The following is a 15,788-nucleotide window of genomic DNA, read 5'->3' on the forward strand; positions in this document are numbered from 1 at the left end:
AACAGTGTCCTAGCTAACCCACCACATAATGTTTTGAGCAAATCTAAGTCATTCCCCTGATAAACCTGCCTTTTCCCTGCACAACTGGCTTTGGAGGAATCCTACCCTTAGCAGCTGGTTAATCAGCAACTTCTTGAGAGCTCCAAACATTATTGGTCCATAAAACACTTTCTTGTGTTCTTTTTCTGTTGTGAAGATCTTAGGAGAGGAGTGACTGGACACTTCTGTCTTCAGTAGCAGCTTACTAGGGAGAGAATTCTTCTAACCACATGAAATGAGAAATCCTTATGGATAGTTTAGAAACTGCAGGGTTGGGTGTGATTTTCTTTTCTTAAGCCACTGCTGACATGATGGACAACAGCTTGACCCCTCCTGGCCATGACTGTTCTTCATGGAGTGATTTTGCAGGCTGCAGCCTGATCCATTCACCACTGTCTGCTGGATTTCACACTTCTTAATGTTCTCTTTTGCAGAGCTGTTGCTCACACAAGCTTCACTGGCACAGCAAAACCATTGCCCTGAAATTGAGGCTGAAACCATTTTCCTGGAGTCATCTCTTCAATGTTAGTGCTAGAATGGCCTCGTAGAGCTCTCTTCCTCTACACAACAGGGAGCCAGACTCAGGGAGCTGATGTAAGCCATCCCAGCCCGTGCTGCATTTGGGACTTACTCAGTGGGTTTATCTCACAGTGCACGTGATGCATGTCTTCACAAACCTCCTTTCCCTTCCTGGAACTGTAAAAATTCCATCCTTTCCTGGAATACCTGCATTGGGAGGCTTACCCAACAACTTTAAATAAATACCTTCATTTGGGTTTCTAGGCAACGTAACTCCTCCCCAGCAGAGCAAACCTCATCCCTTTTCCAGTTAGTTTTTCTTTAGGTGTTACCTTGTTGTAACTTGTTGGTTATGCCAGCTAGCCACAACCAGAACAAAACTGTCATCCTCAGTTTTGGGGGCATATTAATTAAAGCCCAGCTTTTGAGCAGCATTTCATACAGAGCAAGCACTAACACTACAGAGCTGCCCCTGTACTCAGCACTGGTTAGGCCACACATTGAGTACTGTGTCCAGTTCTGGGCCCCTCAACTTAAGAAGGACATTGAGACTCTTGAACACGTCCAGAGAAGGGCAATGAAGGTGGGGAGAGGCCTTGAGCACAGCCCTATGAGGAAAGGCTGAGGGAGCTGGGGCTGTTTAGCCTGGAGAAGAGGAGGCTCAGGGAAGACTTCATTGCTCTCTACAACTCCCTGAAGGGAGGTTGTAGCCAGGAAGGGGTTGGTCTCTTCTCCCAGGCAACCAGCACCAGAACAAGAGGACACAGTCTCAAACTGCACCAGGGGAAGTTTAGAGTTGAGGTGAGGAGAAAGTAATTCACAGAGAGAGTTGTTAAGCCATTGGGATGTGCTGCCCAGGGAGGTGGTGGAGTCACCATCACTGGAGGTGTTCAAAAAGTGATTGGATGTGGTACTTGAAGCCATGGTTTAGTAGTCATGAGGTGTTGGGTGACAGATTGGACTTGATGATCTTTGAGGTCTTTTCCAACCTTATTGATTCTATGATTCTAAAGAGGTTCTGCAGGGCAAAGGTGGGAGGATGCAGGGAGTAGGTGGTGGGAGAAGACCATGATGGGGAACTGAACTTCTCTTGCAGGTAAAAGCTATCCCAAACTTTATCTGATACTGCCCTGCTGAACACAGTTATGTCAAATGCAAACATCCAAGTTAGAACAACGTAAGGGCTGCTGAAATTCAGAACAGATTTTATTCCTAATGTGTAATTTACAGGCTTGGCTGCTCACTTTCTAAAGTGATTGAAGACACTTGTTTTGCACATCTCACTTTCTGCTCATTTGTCTCCTTGCCTGGACTGAACAGCCCCAGGATGCTGTGACCCACATTGCTGCTTTGACTGGAGGAGCTGTTTTGCAGTGAATGCCCTTGGCTCCATTTCCACAGCCGCCAGCGGCTGTTTCCGGGTCTGTTGTAATCGCAGCCCTGCTTACGCTGCGAGGAGCTGGTCCCAAACTCTGCACCAGGCTTCCTGGATTTCATTTGGTCTGGCAGCAACAAGTTTCTGCGAGAGGATTTCTGTGAGCTTGAGAGGAAAAATAAAAAAAGGAAGAAGAAAATCATTTCTAATCTCTGCCAATGGTATGGATACAAAACTCAGCAACTTGCTCTGCATACTCTCTTCCAGTGTCCCAGGGATCTCCTCAGTTTTGCAGTATCAGCACCTGGACATGAAGCAGGAGGAGCTCCATGACATTGAGCAGGGACTGATGAGGCAGTGATGTCTTGTGTCACAAACATATTGGTTGGGTAAGCCTCGTATTACAACTGGCCTCAGAATCCTTAGTTTTGGTATTGTTATGGGCTCACAGTACCACTGGGAGATGCCATGCATGAGAACCAGGACTGGTATGATGTGGAGACCACTCAACACCTAAAGAGGGAAAAACCAAACCCAAAAGATGCACTATGAGATCATTCAAGCTCCTGTTTCCCCCCTCTTGCTTGTGAGGCTGTGTTTATAGAGTATCCACACCCCAAGAGCAGAAGCAGACATGGTCATGAAGAGTTAATCTCTAGTTATCAAATGTTTCCCCACCCCCCGCCTCCACCTTCCTCCCTTTGCTGATCATTTTCTTACCCAGCCTGGCTTAGATCCTGCAAATAGCATCTCATTTGGTGGGACACCCACTCGGAGTGGATCCAGACACGTTCTCCCCGTCACACAGATGTCAGACTTTACAAGAGCATCCACAGTGATGCAATAACACAATAATTAACTGTAATGATTACAAGCCCAATGCAAACCTCCCTTGATGTGAAGGGAGCTGTATGAAGTCCAACAGTGCTTGCCAATGCCAGTAATCTGGATGAGAGGCTCTGTAATTAAAGAGCAAGAGGATGCTGGTTGCAGCTGTGGAGGTGACAAGCCTGATGCAGTTCAGGCTGTTGGTTTTCTATCCCCCAAGTTTTGCCTCATTCTCTGGTGGTCCTGCAGAAATGTCCTTCACTTACTGCCACAAAAATGTGATCTACAGCTTCCCTCTTGCAGACCAGTGTTGCCCACAGGTTCTGAAAGCATCTAGGTGGGCTTTGAAAGACCTAAGCGTGCTGGTCTGGCACGCTGGTAGTGCTGGCTGGAGAGCGGTGGAAGATGGTGGAAACTGGAGATCAGCTCCCAGCCCAGAGCGCAGCTGGAGGCGGTGCTGGTGGCATTTCTGTGCAGTTTCACAGGCTAGAGATGCTGGCATGCTGCAGACATTGACTGCAGTAAAACTCACACAAACTGTGTCTTACAAATGTTGCTGGGTTTAAGAGTTTCCTGGAGAAGCAACATGAGTTTGCAAATCCAGAAGGTATATCACTGGGACTCGTGGGAGGGCTCCATATAAACTGTGACAAGCAAGCCATCAGTATGCAGATCTTTGGCACCCACAGCCACACATATGGGCCTTCCTAAACCATTCTTCTGGCTTGGCAGCTCCTTGAACCTCCTTTTCATATGTTTCTGTAAGATGCTTCTGCAAAGTTGGCATTTTTTGGAATGCTTGTGGAGGAGAAATCTGAGCAAGAGACATGGATCTAGTTTAACCCTCCTTCATTTGGAACCTTCCTTCATTTGGAACCTTCCTTCATTTGAAACCTTCCTTCATTTGAAACCTTCCTTCATTTGAAACCTTCCTTCATTTGGAACCTCCCTTCATTTGGAACCTCCCTTCATTTGCATGGTTACTTTCCCAAATCCTAACTGATAGCTGTGCTTTGTCTTTGGTTTTCTGTTTGGCTGCTTCTGGATGTGCAAGTCTGGAAGCAGACTCATTTGAAGCAGCCCTGAGCCAGGCTTTGCAAACAAAATGCCAGTGCTGTCCAAGGCTGGGGACACTTTCTGTGCTGATAAGCAACTCATTGGAGTGGCCAAACTGATCCATCTCCTGCTTTGACAGTGCCATTGTCTAACCTGACTGTTGAGCGAGGCTTTAAGGCTAAGCAGAGGATAAAACCTTACAATTGACCATGTCCAATGACTGCCTCCATCATGTGACATTTCCTCCACGTACATAAAGGCATAGTTGACACTTTGGACCTTGCAGATGTTTTGCAATTCATTTGGTTCCCACAAAGATACCAGAAAGTAAGTCTCATGAAGGGGCAATCCTGTGTTTTCCTCTGAACAGGTTCTTATCTCTGAAATGCATTTAGCTGCAAATCACATCAGGTCTCCCAGCTCCACTTGTTTTGTTTTGCTTGTTCCTCCAAAAGGACTGTGCCATTATTGTTGTTATTTTTATCAGTAGACATTCAGATGTTCCTGGAAGAATGGAGTAAATTTGACTTCTTAGCAAGGGATCCGCTTCAGATGGGAATGGTGGTGTGTTCTCTTGCCCTCTGCTCCTGGCACTCTGCTTTATGCTTCCTAATTTGATTTGCCTTTCTGCCTCTTCAGGGATCCCTTCCAAAGAGAAATCTCTTTCCTCAGAAGCTGTTTGCTGTGCTCTCAACAGAAGCAGCTGAGCAACTGGTTGTCTTCCTCTGGGTCTTGGATGTCTGAACGAAGGTGTGGCAGCATGGTCCAGTGTGGCTTTTGGACTGTATAGAGATATCTTAGCACAAACCCAGCAAAGTGATCGTCTCTTCATGCTCTGTGGCTTGTCCTTCCTCTCTGTAAAAAGGGAGAGATGGTAATTCCCTCCTGATTCCATTAGATTTTTTCCCATAACCAGCTTTTCCTTTCACAGTGGGAACAGTGGTCACCCAGATCAACGCCCCTGGTGCTGAGCTGTGTGACCACAACTCTTTTCATCCCCATTTGCTCCTACTTCTCTGCCCTGAAGTGATGTGGCAGTCAAAGCAGGGATACTGCTAGATGCAGCACATGCCTGGTTTACCTTCCTCACTCTGCATTTACCACAGGGAAGAAAACAGCAGCTCCTTTTTTAACACAAGAGCAGTAAGATTGGCTCCTTTGGGCAAACCCTTCCAGGCTGAGGCTGCAGGTGACAATTTCTTCTAGCGATGAAGTGAGCTGTGTGATGTCTTTCATTTAGAATAAACCTTTATTTAGAATAAACCAGACCAGGTTGGAAGAGACCTTCAAGATCATCATGTCCAACCCATCAACCAATCCAACCCACCCAAACAACTAACCCATGGCACCAAGCACCCCATCAAGTCTCCTCCTGAACACCTCTAATGACGGCGACTCCACCACCTCTCTGGGCAGCCCATTCCAATGGGCAATCACTCTTTCTGTATAGAACTTCTTCCTAACATCCAACCTGAGCCTCCACTGGCACAGCCTGAGACTGTGTCCTCTTGTTCTGGTACTGGGTGCCTGGGAAAAGAGACCATCATCAGCCTGTCTACAACCTCCCTTCAGGTAGTTGTAGAGAGTGATAAGGTCACCCCTGAGTCTCCTCTTCTCCAGGCTGAGCAACCCCAGCTCCCTCAGTCTTTCCTCATAGGGCTTGTGTTCCAAACCCCTCACCAACTTTGTTGCTCTTCTCTGGACTCATTCGAGCAAGTCAACCTCCTTCCTAAACTGAGGGGCCCAGAACTGGACACAGTACTCGAGGTGTGGCCTAACCAGTGCAGTGTACAGGGGCAGAATGACCTCCCTGCTCCTGCTGGCCACACTGTTCCTGATGCAGGCCAGGATGCCATTGGCCTTCTTGGCTGCCTGGGCACACTGCAGGCTCATGTTCAGCCTGCCATCGACCAGTACCCCCAGGTCCCTCTCTGCCTGGCTGCTCTCCAGCCACTCTGACCCCAGCCTGTAGCTCTGCCTGGGGTTGTTGTGGCCAATGTGCAGAACCCAGCACTTGGATGTGTTCAATCTCATGCCGTTGGATTCTGCCCATCTGTCCAGCCTGTCGAGGTCCCTCTGTTTCCGTACTGCATGTAGCACTTCTGCCTCTGCCTGTGTGGCTTTGTGTGTCTCTAAATAATGATCAGCAATAACATATATATATATAAATTTCCAAATAATGCTCAACACTAATATATATAATATATAACCATTCCTTCTCTGGGGATGGATGCTACATATCCACACATACATCCAGATACTTGTAGGGAGACCCATCCTCATTTAATAGTCCAACTCTGCATCTTACTGTCCTGCACATTGTCCTTTTCTAAGTGTTTTAAAACCAGTCTCAAGGACTTGGTGGGTCTGGACTGATAGCTATCATAACTGAGGTCCTCTGGTTGCTGCCTGGGCAGCTGGCACATCCAGAGATCTCTGTCTGCCCTTTCCTTTTCTCTGCCCCCACAACACACACAAAGAACATTTAAGGATCCCAAAGCCTTACCACTGAAATGGGCAAAAGCCCACAGTCACCAAGGCAACCCTGGGTGGTTTTGTTGCACCAAGGCAATTTTATCACTTTCAAATGAGCTTCTAAAATAACAAGGTATTATGTCAGAGAGATGACTAAATATGGAAGGCATGGCATAGAAAGTATGAAGTCAGAAGAATGACTAAATATGGAAGGCATGGCATGGAAGAAATGGCCAAACCCTTCAACTTTTGTGGGTCAGTTACTGTATTTACCCTGGTCTTTGCTCACAGATCAGGCTTCTTGTAATCTTTGCTAAGGCAGAATAATTTCCTATGCTAGAAGGTTTCTTAATTTGGCTGTGGAAAGCCTAATAGGAACCAAAGGTCCTGGTGAACAAATTCAGACCCAATCAAGAAAAGCTGTCCAGTTTAATAGCAGGGGGATTAAAGCTGTGACAAAACCTCAGGGAAAGAAATGGAGCTTGGGGTCTGTGTCAAAACTGAATGACTTTTTGTGAGATAAAGCTGAAGTCAGGCAAATTGCTGAGCTCAGCAGAGAGTAACTGCATTGAGCTCCTATGGTCTGTGTTGTACAGAAGTTCAGACCAGATACTCTCCTCTGCTTTTAATAGCTACAGAATACTGGAGCAGCAGCGATGTCCTGAGTCATGTGGAACAGTTCCCTGCCTTTGCAGGCAATCGTAGCCTATGATCTCTTCCACTAATCAACCAAATGACTTCTTAAAGCTGGAAGTTTTGGCCCTCCATATTTACACTGGGGTGCTGCTGCAGAAAGCCCCTTCTGTGATATTTAAATCTTCAGGAATGTATTTGTGGACAACTTGTGGCAGCACCGCCCTTCAGGTGAGGCAGCAGCTCTTCTTCCTGGATGTATTTATGGAGAACAACCTTAGCCTGTTGCTTTGCTAGATTAGACTGACGAACTCTTAATATCTGCTCTCAATTCCTCTGTCCTCATTACTCTTCTTCTGCCAGTTTTAGGAAAAACTCATCCAGCTCTAGTAAGCAGACTGCTATACAGCACTCAGCTGAAGGCTCAGTACTGTGAGCACCTTCCACAACTTCTAAAGATACCTGATACTATTTTTAGACCAGGAGTACCTTTTGCAGGAGAGGACTGCCTGCTCTGGTTCACTTTCAGTTGTAATGCTCTGAAGCTGGACAGATGTTGAGGGAGCTCAGGGTTGCAGCCCATCCATCTCTGAAGCTGGAAGAGAGGAGAGCTGTGAGATGAGGAGAAGGCCTGTGTGACTTGACACCAAATTTCCAGGCTGTGTGATATCAGTGTATGAACCTTTCTTGTGCACTCAGAACCACCACAAAGCCCAGGTACCTCCCCAGATGGCCCCACTGTTGGCCAGGATGGAGGGCTGGGTTTGGCTGCTTTCAACAGCTGCAGATATCTGAGGGAGCTAACACTGATAATATAATTGTTCTGCAACAGGGTAGAGCCTTCAGTGGGACAGACATCTTTTATTGGTGGAGAAAATCTCTTCTGCTTTGGTTTGCTGATTGTACTTTCTGACTTAGGTTGCTAAAAACTGCATTTCAGAGCACTATGCATAGTCCCTCTGCTTGATCGTGGTTGTAGTCCATCCAGACCCTGGCTCTTTAACTGAGTGGAGAGTATCAGCACTCAAACCCCAAAGTCACTTCAGGAAAAATCCCTCAGAAATCCCAAGTGAAGGCAAAACCCTTTTTCATTTCCTGACTAGCTCCCAGCAAAGAAAAATCCAGAGCCCTCCAGAGCTACCTCTCCGAGAGCTGGCTTACCTGTGGAGGCTTTAACTTCTTGCTGGTCTGGATTAAAAGATGGGAACACCTATAAAACCTGAAGCCAACAAGTAAGTAAGGTCACCTCAGTGCTTCGTGGATACCCTGGCTTTTTTTTTCCAAGGCTTGTCCAACCACAACCTAAATAATTCAGAGCATCGTTGTCAGGCAGCAGCACAGCCCTCCTCAATAGGCACTTGCCTTATCACTCTACAGCAGATGCTTCAGCAAACCATTGGATATTGAAAACATAAATAATGAAACAAAATTTGGAGACAATGGATTGCGGGCCGGGGACAAAATACTGATGGATATTGTCAGTCTTGGAGTAACCAAGCAGCAAAAGCTCAAGTGACAACAATAGGGAGGAGAAGAATAGGGACAAGTGAGGAGCCCTGAATCTCAATAAGGCCTGGAGCTGCACATGCTGCTGTTACCCTAGAAACTAACCTCTCCCCTGAAGAGGTTTGCTGGGGCATTGTCCGGGGGACACAAGATGTGTCATACACCAGATGGTCGTGTGCTGTATAACTCAGTTATCGAGCGGCGGAGTGGAGGAATGCACGCCGCAGAGCACGCCGGAGGGCCGCCCAGGGCACCATCTGTTCTTTCAGCCCCAAGGCACTGCTCTGCCTTTGGCTTTTTCTTTTTTTTTTCCCTTTCCCTTCTCCTTCCAAGAAAGGAGGGGAAAACAAAATTAAAATGATTCACCACTCAGCGAAAGGGAAAGACAAAAAAAGTAAAGGGCAGGGAGAAAAAAAACCAACCCAGCTTAATACAGTTGCCATATCTAGCTTTCATTCAGCTAATTTTATCCCTGGGTTTTATGTCAGGTGAATTGCTTTTTTACGCCTGGGAGAGCAGCAATTATTTCTCTCTCAGGAGTCTATCATTTATAAATAAAACCCCTTTGAGACCTCATCGGTCATTTACCATCTGAAAACCCCCAAACGCTTTTAGCCATATGTTCGCCAAAGTCTCCTCTCTCCTCCTCCTCCTCCTCCTCCCCCCGCCCCCAAGCTCCCTGCGAAGGTTTTGGCAACGTGGGGGAAAGAGCATTTTTCTTTTCCAGGAATTGTTCTCCCCTTCGGCCGGGAAGGGGGGAAGGAGGAAAACAAAAAGTGCGAAGCGGAGCTGCGGGTCTGAAGGACGGGGGTAGGAAGGAAATGTTAATCACAGGCTGTGTGATGCCAAGGAGCGGTGACTAACACCCTGCCGAGGTGCAGGCACCAGGAAACATCCCAGGGGCCCGTCCCGAGTGCTACTGGAGTCAGCCAAAAGCCTTGCTGCCTTCCGCAGGTTTTGGATTGAGCCCCAAACTGGCTCTTGGGAGTGGGAGAACTGGATGGAAATTAAATTTCAGGACACTTCAGAGCACTTTAAAGGTGTTTAAGGCTTAGCACTTGGGTGCAGGATCAAGACAGGGTAGCAAAAGCGATGCTCTGGTTGCAAGAAGTGGAGGGAAACTGTGTGCCTGGGGCAGTACTTTTTGTCTCAGGACAGAACCTCTCCTCTGGTGCACTTTCCTGCTGCCCTGCTTCTGCTTTCTGCTCCACGGCTGCTGAGGATCCCTTCACCTCACTGAACAGGGGCAAAGTACATAAAACACAATACCTGCCGGATTGCTGACTGAACTAAAAGAGAAACATTTGCAACCCTTTAAGCAAACGATTGTTTAAAATCTGCTCTATGATGGCTACAAGGCTGCAGCTCCTGCAGCACAGGCAGAGGAGGCTGTCAGAGGGGGAAGCACATCTGCCTCACATTTTAGAAGACAAACTATGAAACTATGTTTAAAAAGATGTTGCAGCTTGCAGAAAACTCCCTCCTGCAGTTGCAGTCGCTTCTCTTACCTGATGATTCCACAAGTGCTCTGAAGGGCAGGTATCCTCTGCTCATCAAGCCCACATCCAGTGTTTCCATTAGCTCCTAGAAGGAAATCCCTTGGGAAATCATGGAAAAGGGACAGAATCAAGGCAGAAGATTTACCTGCAGAGTAAAGGCCAAGGATGTGAAAGGAGGAAAGCTTCACATTTACATTTGTGCTCCATTTATAGACAGCTCAGTTAATAACTCCATTAAGCAATCATTAGGACTAATTATTAGGCAGTGCTTACACAACAGGTGCAGGTGATAGCACCTCATGGGCTGCTTGTAATCCTAATACTTCATCCTTCTTATGGCATGGGTAGTACTTGTAACAGCCCTGCCTAACAGATTTATCTTTTACAGTTAGTGATCAGGATGTGACATACAGCAGGACTGAACATTGATTTTATTTTCCTCCTTGGCTTCTTGGTTTTTTTTCATGTCCTTCTAAGACTGGCAGCACAGAAAGCAGCAGTGATGCCTTTCAGCTGTGGCTTTGAACGTTGTGTGACAGGCACAGGCACTGGGACTCGGAGCACGATGCTCCCAGACTTGGAAAATCATGGCAGGAAAATCTCTAAAGATCTGTCTGCTCCCTCCTGCTGGGGATTTGCCCCTCTCTGCTCCCAGGCAGCTCGCTGAAGGCTGCCTAGCCCAATTTCTGCACCTGGCTGAGTGATTGACCAGCAGCTCGGCAGGGTCGTGGAAGCTTTATTTCCTTTGTTCCATGGGTGTCTGCCATGGAGAGCCAAGCCTGGATTAACCAAGCCTAAATCCCTGGGCAGCTCGCCAGAGCAATACTAGCTCTGAAGCAAAACGCAGCTCCAAGATGGTTTCAAGGCTGGCTTTATAGATCAGTCCTTCTTAGACACAAATCCATGGGCAGAAAGCATAATGCCTCACATCAGGCCCCTGGGAAGCCTCTCCCACCGGCAGCAGTTGCCAGCCCATGCAGGATTGCTGTGAACTTGGACAATGCCATCTCTTTGCAGGCAGCCTTTCCCCAGCAGTGTTCCCTGGCTGGCCATGTGGACATCTTTTCCCTGGACATCCACATGTGTTGGAGTGACACACATGGATGTGTTCCACAACTCTCCTCTCTGACACCTGCTCTTCGCTTGTGGTGTCAAACATTTTGTTGGGTTAGCTTTGAGGTCACTGTTGTTGGGAGCAGTAAAAGAAAAAATGCTGGTTTCCAGCATGGTGCAAGAGGTGAGCCCAAGGCAGGCTGCACCAAGCCTTACAGGAGTCCCTGGCTCCCAAGAACATGAATTAGAGGTTGTTTTGCTTTGGTTTTCTTTTTTTCTGCAAAGTGAGGGGTTACATCTCTTCCAGACCTTTGAGTTTGGGCAGGGAGAGAGGACTTTCAGCCTAGTTCCTGTGGAAACAAGGTTAATGCACTCATGCTGTGTTTGTTTTGCCTCCCCCTAATAACTTTTGAACCTGTTGGCCTTGTTCAACTCAACTTGACAGAAGGGTAGAGGTCTACAAAATAATTAAGTTCTTATAAGCTTTGGGAAAATAGGCACTGAGGTAGAAGAGAGAGGGGTATGGTATCAGCACCCCCACTGAGGAAAGGCTGAGTGTGAGTGCACATCTCACTGAGCACCAGGTGAATCATAAAGGCCAGGATAAGCCTGCTTCACGTTGCAACCACACAGATAAAAAGCTTCATCTGAAATTTGCACATCTTAGACATCAAAGTCAGGTCATGGAGCAGAGAGAAACAAGGCAGCATTCACAGAAGGACTTGCTGTCTTCAATTTGAACTCAACAAGTTTTGGTTACTGCATGGGAGTGAATCCTTCTTGGGACACCTCCACATCACACTGGTGCAGCCACTAGTTGCCTTTCATTCACTTCCATCAGAGCTGCTGGTGCTGCTCAGGGAGTGCAGGATGCAAAACACTACCCAAACCATTGGAATGAAATTGGAAGGCACTGGAAAAGCTTTTGCTCCTTGTGCAGAAGCTTTGCCTTGGGTGTGGTTGAGTGTGGTAGGTCACACAACTCCAGTTGCAGGAGTGGGAAGAAGCATCTCCTGTGGCTTGAAAATGTGAGTGACATCTGAGAATGTTATAAATGGTTTCCAATGGGTTGGAAACAGAAATGGGAACCAGAAACTTGGGACTTCACATGGCTCTGGGATCATAAGGAAAGCAACACCTAGCCCAGCTTCCATTGCATTAAAACACAAGGGTGAAAGTGAGTGGTGGGCAGACTTCTGGCCTTCTTTTCTAACACATTATATCAACGGGGATCTAACCCCCAGCATCCTCCAATTGTCAGTTTGGCAGCAGGAGCCAAACTCTGACACTCTTTGGACTCAGGATAATAAAGGTTTGGCAAACAGCAGGGCTTCAGGGTGGCTTTTACCTCCCGAGTAGATATTTATGAGAGTGGTACCTCAAGTCCCCAGAGCGAAGGTCCCTTTGTGCTCAGCACTGAGCAAACATCCAGAAAGGGGCTGTCCCTGTCCCGAGGAATTCGTGGTCTAAATAGACAAGTGGGCTGAGCAGAGGAGAGAGGGCAGCAGATGTGGCCAAACAGGTGAAATGACTTGCCCTGAGGTCAAACAGTAGATTAACACTGGTGCCAGGCACAGTGTTTCTGTCTCTTGAACCCCCAACACAGGCCCCCAGCCGGGAGCCCATGCTTTTGCTCACCTCCTAAACCTCCTCCCTTGCATACATCCCCTCCCCTCCCCCCACTAATTATCTTTGCAAACTTGCAAAGTTGTCCCTGCCGTGGATGGAGACAGGGTGACCTTGCATCATCACCTTCAGCTGGGCAGCCCCACATTTCTTCTCCTCTCCTATTCACTGGCTACCTACTTTCCACGTCTTGCACAGCGCCCTGAGATGGGCAGGCTGGGGAAACTGAGCCAGCTCATATTTTTTTAGCTGACCTTTATGGCTGTTTTAGGCAGGGATGGGGGTGCAGGCCCCCAGTCTTAAAATTCAAACTGCTATTGAGCTGCTTTACTCTTTTCTACGCTCTCAGATGCCTTTATTTTAACATAGTTTACAAAAACAGAGTAAGAAGTTAAAAAGCCAAGGCTTTGCCTACCTTACAGCTTCCCTTTCCCCCCCCTTCAAGATATTTACAGGTATTTCCTAACCCATTTAACCTGCTCTCCACAGTCTGGATGACCACCAGACACCAACAGATCAGGTTTCAGCAAAACCACATTAACTCACTGCGTGCTGGTTTCTTCGAGCTGGTCCAGTGTTGAGCCATTCAGTTCACCTTCCTGCTGCTGCCAAAGAAAGATGCTGAGGAAGAGGAGTTCCAGGAGAAGCTGTTGAGGTATGAAGCCCCAGCAGGCATGATAAATCCAATCAGGTGATGACCTGTCACCAGTGAGCACCCAGGAGTGGTTAGCTCCAGACAGCTGCACAGCTCATTTTAGGACATCTCTCTTCAGCCAGGAAAAAGGATCATCATCTTCTTCTTAGGGCAAGAGGGGTCATCAGGTTTGAAGTAGCAAGTCTCAGAGGTGGTGCTCTTTCTGAAAGGATCAGCTGGATGCATTCCTGGGCATGCTCCTGGGCAGCCTACTTTTAGCAGGGTGGTTGCACTAGATGATTCCCAGAGGTCACTTCCAACTCCCACCATGCCAGGATTCTGTGACCCAAGTGAGGAATCACCAACCTCCCAACAACAAACCACCAGCCTCGAGAATCTGGAAAACCCTGTTCATTCCCAGGATTGTGGCAATGGTGATTTTCAGGTGGATATAAACCAACTGACACATCAAGAAAGGGAAATTACCTTTTCCATGAGATGTCTGACCAGGCTGTTATCACCAGGCTTAGCTGCCACACAGAAAGTGCAGGTATGGACTTGGGAACAAACAGGTGGGAATGGATCCATTTTCTGGTTAACACAACAGCCTTAAATTGCATAGACCTGGCTGCCTTCAGCAAGGGCTGCAGGACACACCTCTCTCCCCAAAGCCACCATTTCTTTAGCACAGAATCAGCAGGAGGTTTCCAGTCCTGCACTAAAATTGAAGCATCTGCCCACAATACAGTGGGCTAAGAGAAAAAAAAACCAGCAGAGCAAAGCTGACAGCTCTCCTGTGCATGTCAAAGTGTCTGGATTTTAGAATAATCAAAAGACATGGTGCTCTTGTCCTGTGTTTTATTAGGAAATTAGCAGGCTGGTTGATAACCTGAAATTACATAGTGAATCTCTATTAAAAAAATAGAATAAAATAGAGGTTCAAAATCATGACAGCAATTTTGATTTGGATAAAACATAATGCCCAGACACAATTCCTGGCCATGCCTGTGAATTTCTACACCCTTAACCTTTACCTACAGTACAGCAGCAAGGCTGGATGATTGCCACAGGATCTGTACAGTTAAATACACTGTGCTGTTGTCTGCAGTCCAAGGGGAAGAGATGAAATGTTGAAAAAGAAAGCCCAGGATATGAGCAGCATGATGAGGAGGTTCCCTGCAGTCTCAGTTCATCACACATCAGTGTTTGAGGCTGCTCAGAGTACTGCGGGCTGAGGATGTTAACTGCTGTGTAGAGTACTACAGACTGAGGATGTTAACTGCTGTGCAGAGTACTACAGACTGAGGATGTTAACTGCTGTGCAGACTACTACAGACTGAGGATGTTAACTGCTGTATAGGCTTTAGGGCATTGGTTTCTCAGGAGAGGAGAGAGCTCACCATGGGGTACTCCCTCTGAATGGGGTGCACTGGGTGTGTGTGATAGCTCAAAGTGCAGAGGGGGATAGATGTGTCTACATCTCCCTCTTTTGTCAGTGGTATGGGTGGCCACCCACCACCACCATGTTGGACTAAACAGCTTCTCCTGACAGTCTGTCAGCTTTGAAGATGTTCCACGTTTGAAGCAGGGCTGCTGGTGCTGCGTGTGGGTGCAGGCTACCTGCAAGGGCTGAACTTCAGCCTTAGGAGTCACAGCTCAAATCCTGCTCACGTTGTGTCTGCGAAAATCCACACTGAGCCAAATGCTGCTGGCTTTGCTGCAGCTATCATGTGGCAGGAGGTGGTTCAGCTTCATGGGTCACAGCTGAGGCCCTCGATCCTCCAGATGAGAGCTGGCACTTTTCAGTGGCAAATGGCTCCTTGTAGGGAGTTGAATTTCTCAAGGCATTATTCAGGAAACTATTCAATTTGCCATATATGCTGCTTGGATGAGAGATGCTTTCCTGACCTGGGGCCTTGGTTCCTGAGGGGATTATGGATGCTCAGTAAGTGGCCAGCTCGAGCACTTGACCAGCAAGTCCCAGGCACTTCAGCCTCTTGTCCTATTCGTGGCGACTGCAGGCTAAAACCCAGTAGATTTAGGAAGTAGTGGGATCTCTTCTTAAAAAGCTATTTCAGGACAAGCACATTCAGCCCACTGTGTTTTCTATTTATATAGCAGTTCTTTGGCAACTGTGTTCTAGAAAGCAGAATCATTTTTTTTTCATTCTTTTCCTCTATGCAATACTTTATTGTCTCCCCGTGAAAAACTGGTATCTCATAGGAAAAAAATATAAATCTATAGCACTTCCCACTATAAATAGTACTGCTCCAGATTAAGGATTAGTTCCTCCCTGAAATAAAAGCAGATTTCCAAAAACCTGGCCATTATCTGCTAACTGTTTATGCAGCAATGTTAAAATGAACCAGAAAATCATTCAGTGTGTGGTTTGTCATTCCCCCAGAACGTTAGTGTGTGCTTTATGCAATAAAACCAACATTAAGTTATCTTAGTTTGCTTAAAAACTCTTAGTAGCTATATTGCTAGCTGCAGATCCATAATCAGAATGCACTTTCCCCCCCCTCTCCCCACCCCCACCCTCCCC

General features: G+C 47.1%; 1 long non-coding RNA gene across 1 annotated transcript; it reads right to left on the reverse strand.

The window, feature by feature from the left end:
- Positions 1 to 325: 325 nt before the first annotated feature.
- On the reverse strand, positions 326 to 15,765 carry LOC137446044 (uncharacterized). The gene is made up of 5 exons (XR_010988561.1): positions 13,156 to 15,765; positions 9,940 to 10,075; positions 7,415 to 7,520; positions 2,654 to 4,672; positions 326 to 2,098 (listed from the first exon to the last, which is right to left on the reverse strand). It is a non-coding gene; the product is annotated as an uncharacterized lncRNA (long non-coding RNA).
- Positions 15,766 to 15,788: the final 23 nt, after the last annotated feature.

Source organism: Melanerpes formicivorus, unplaced genomic scaffold (genome assembly GCF_026170545.1).
Source record: "Melanerpes formicivorus ecotype bairdi unplaced genomic scaffold, bMelFor1.0.p_v2 SCAF_16, whole genome shotgun sequence".
Classification (NCBI taxonomy): Eukaryota; Metazoa; Chordata; class Aves; order Piciformes; family Picidae; genus Melanerpes; species Melanerpes formicivorus.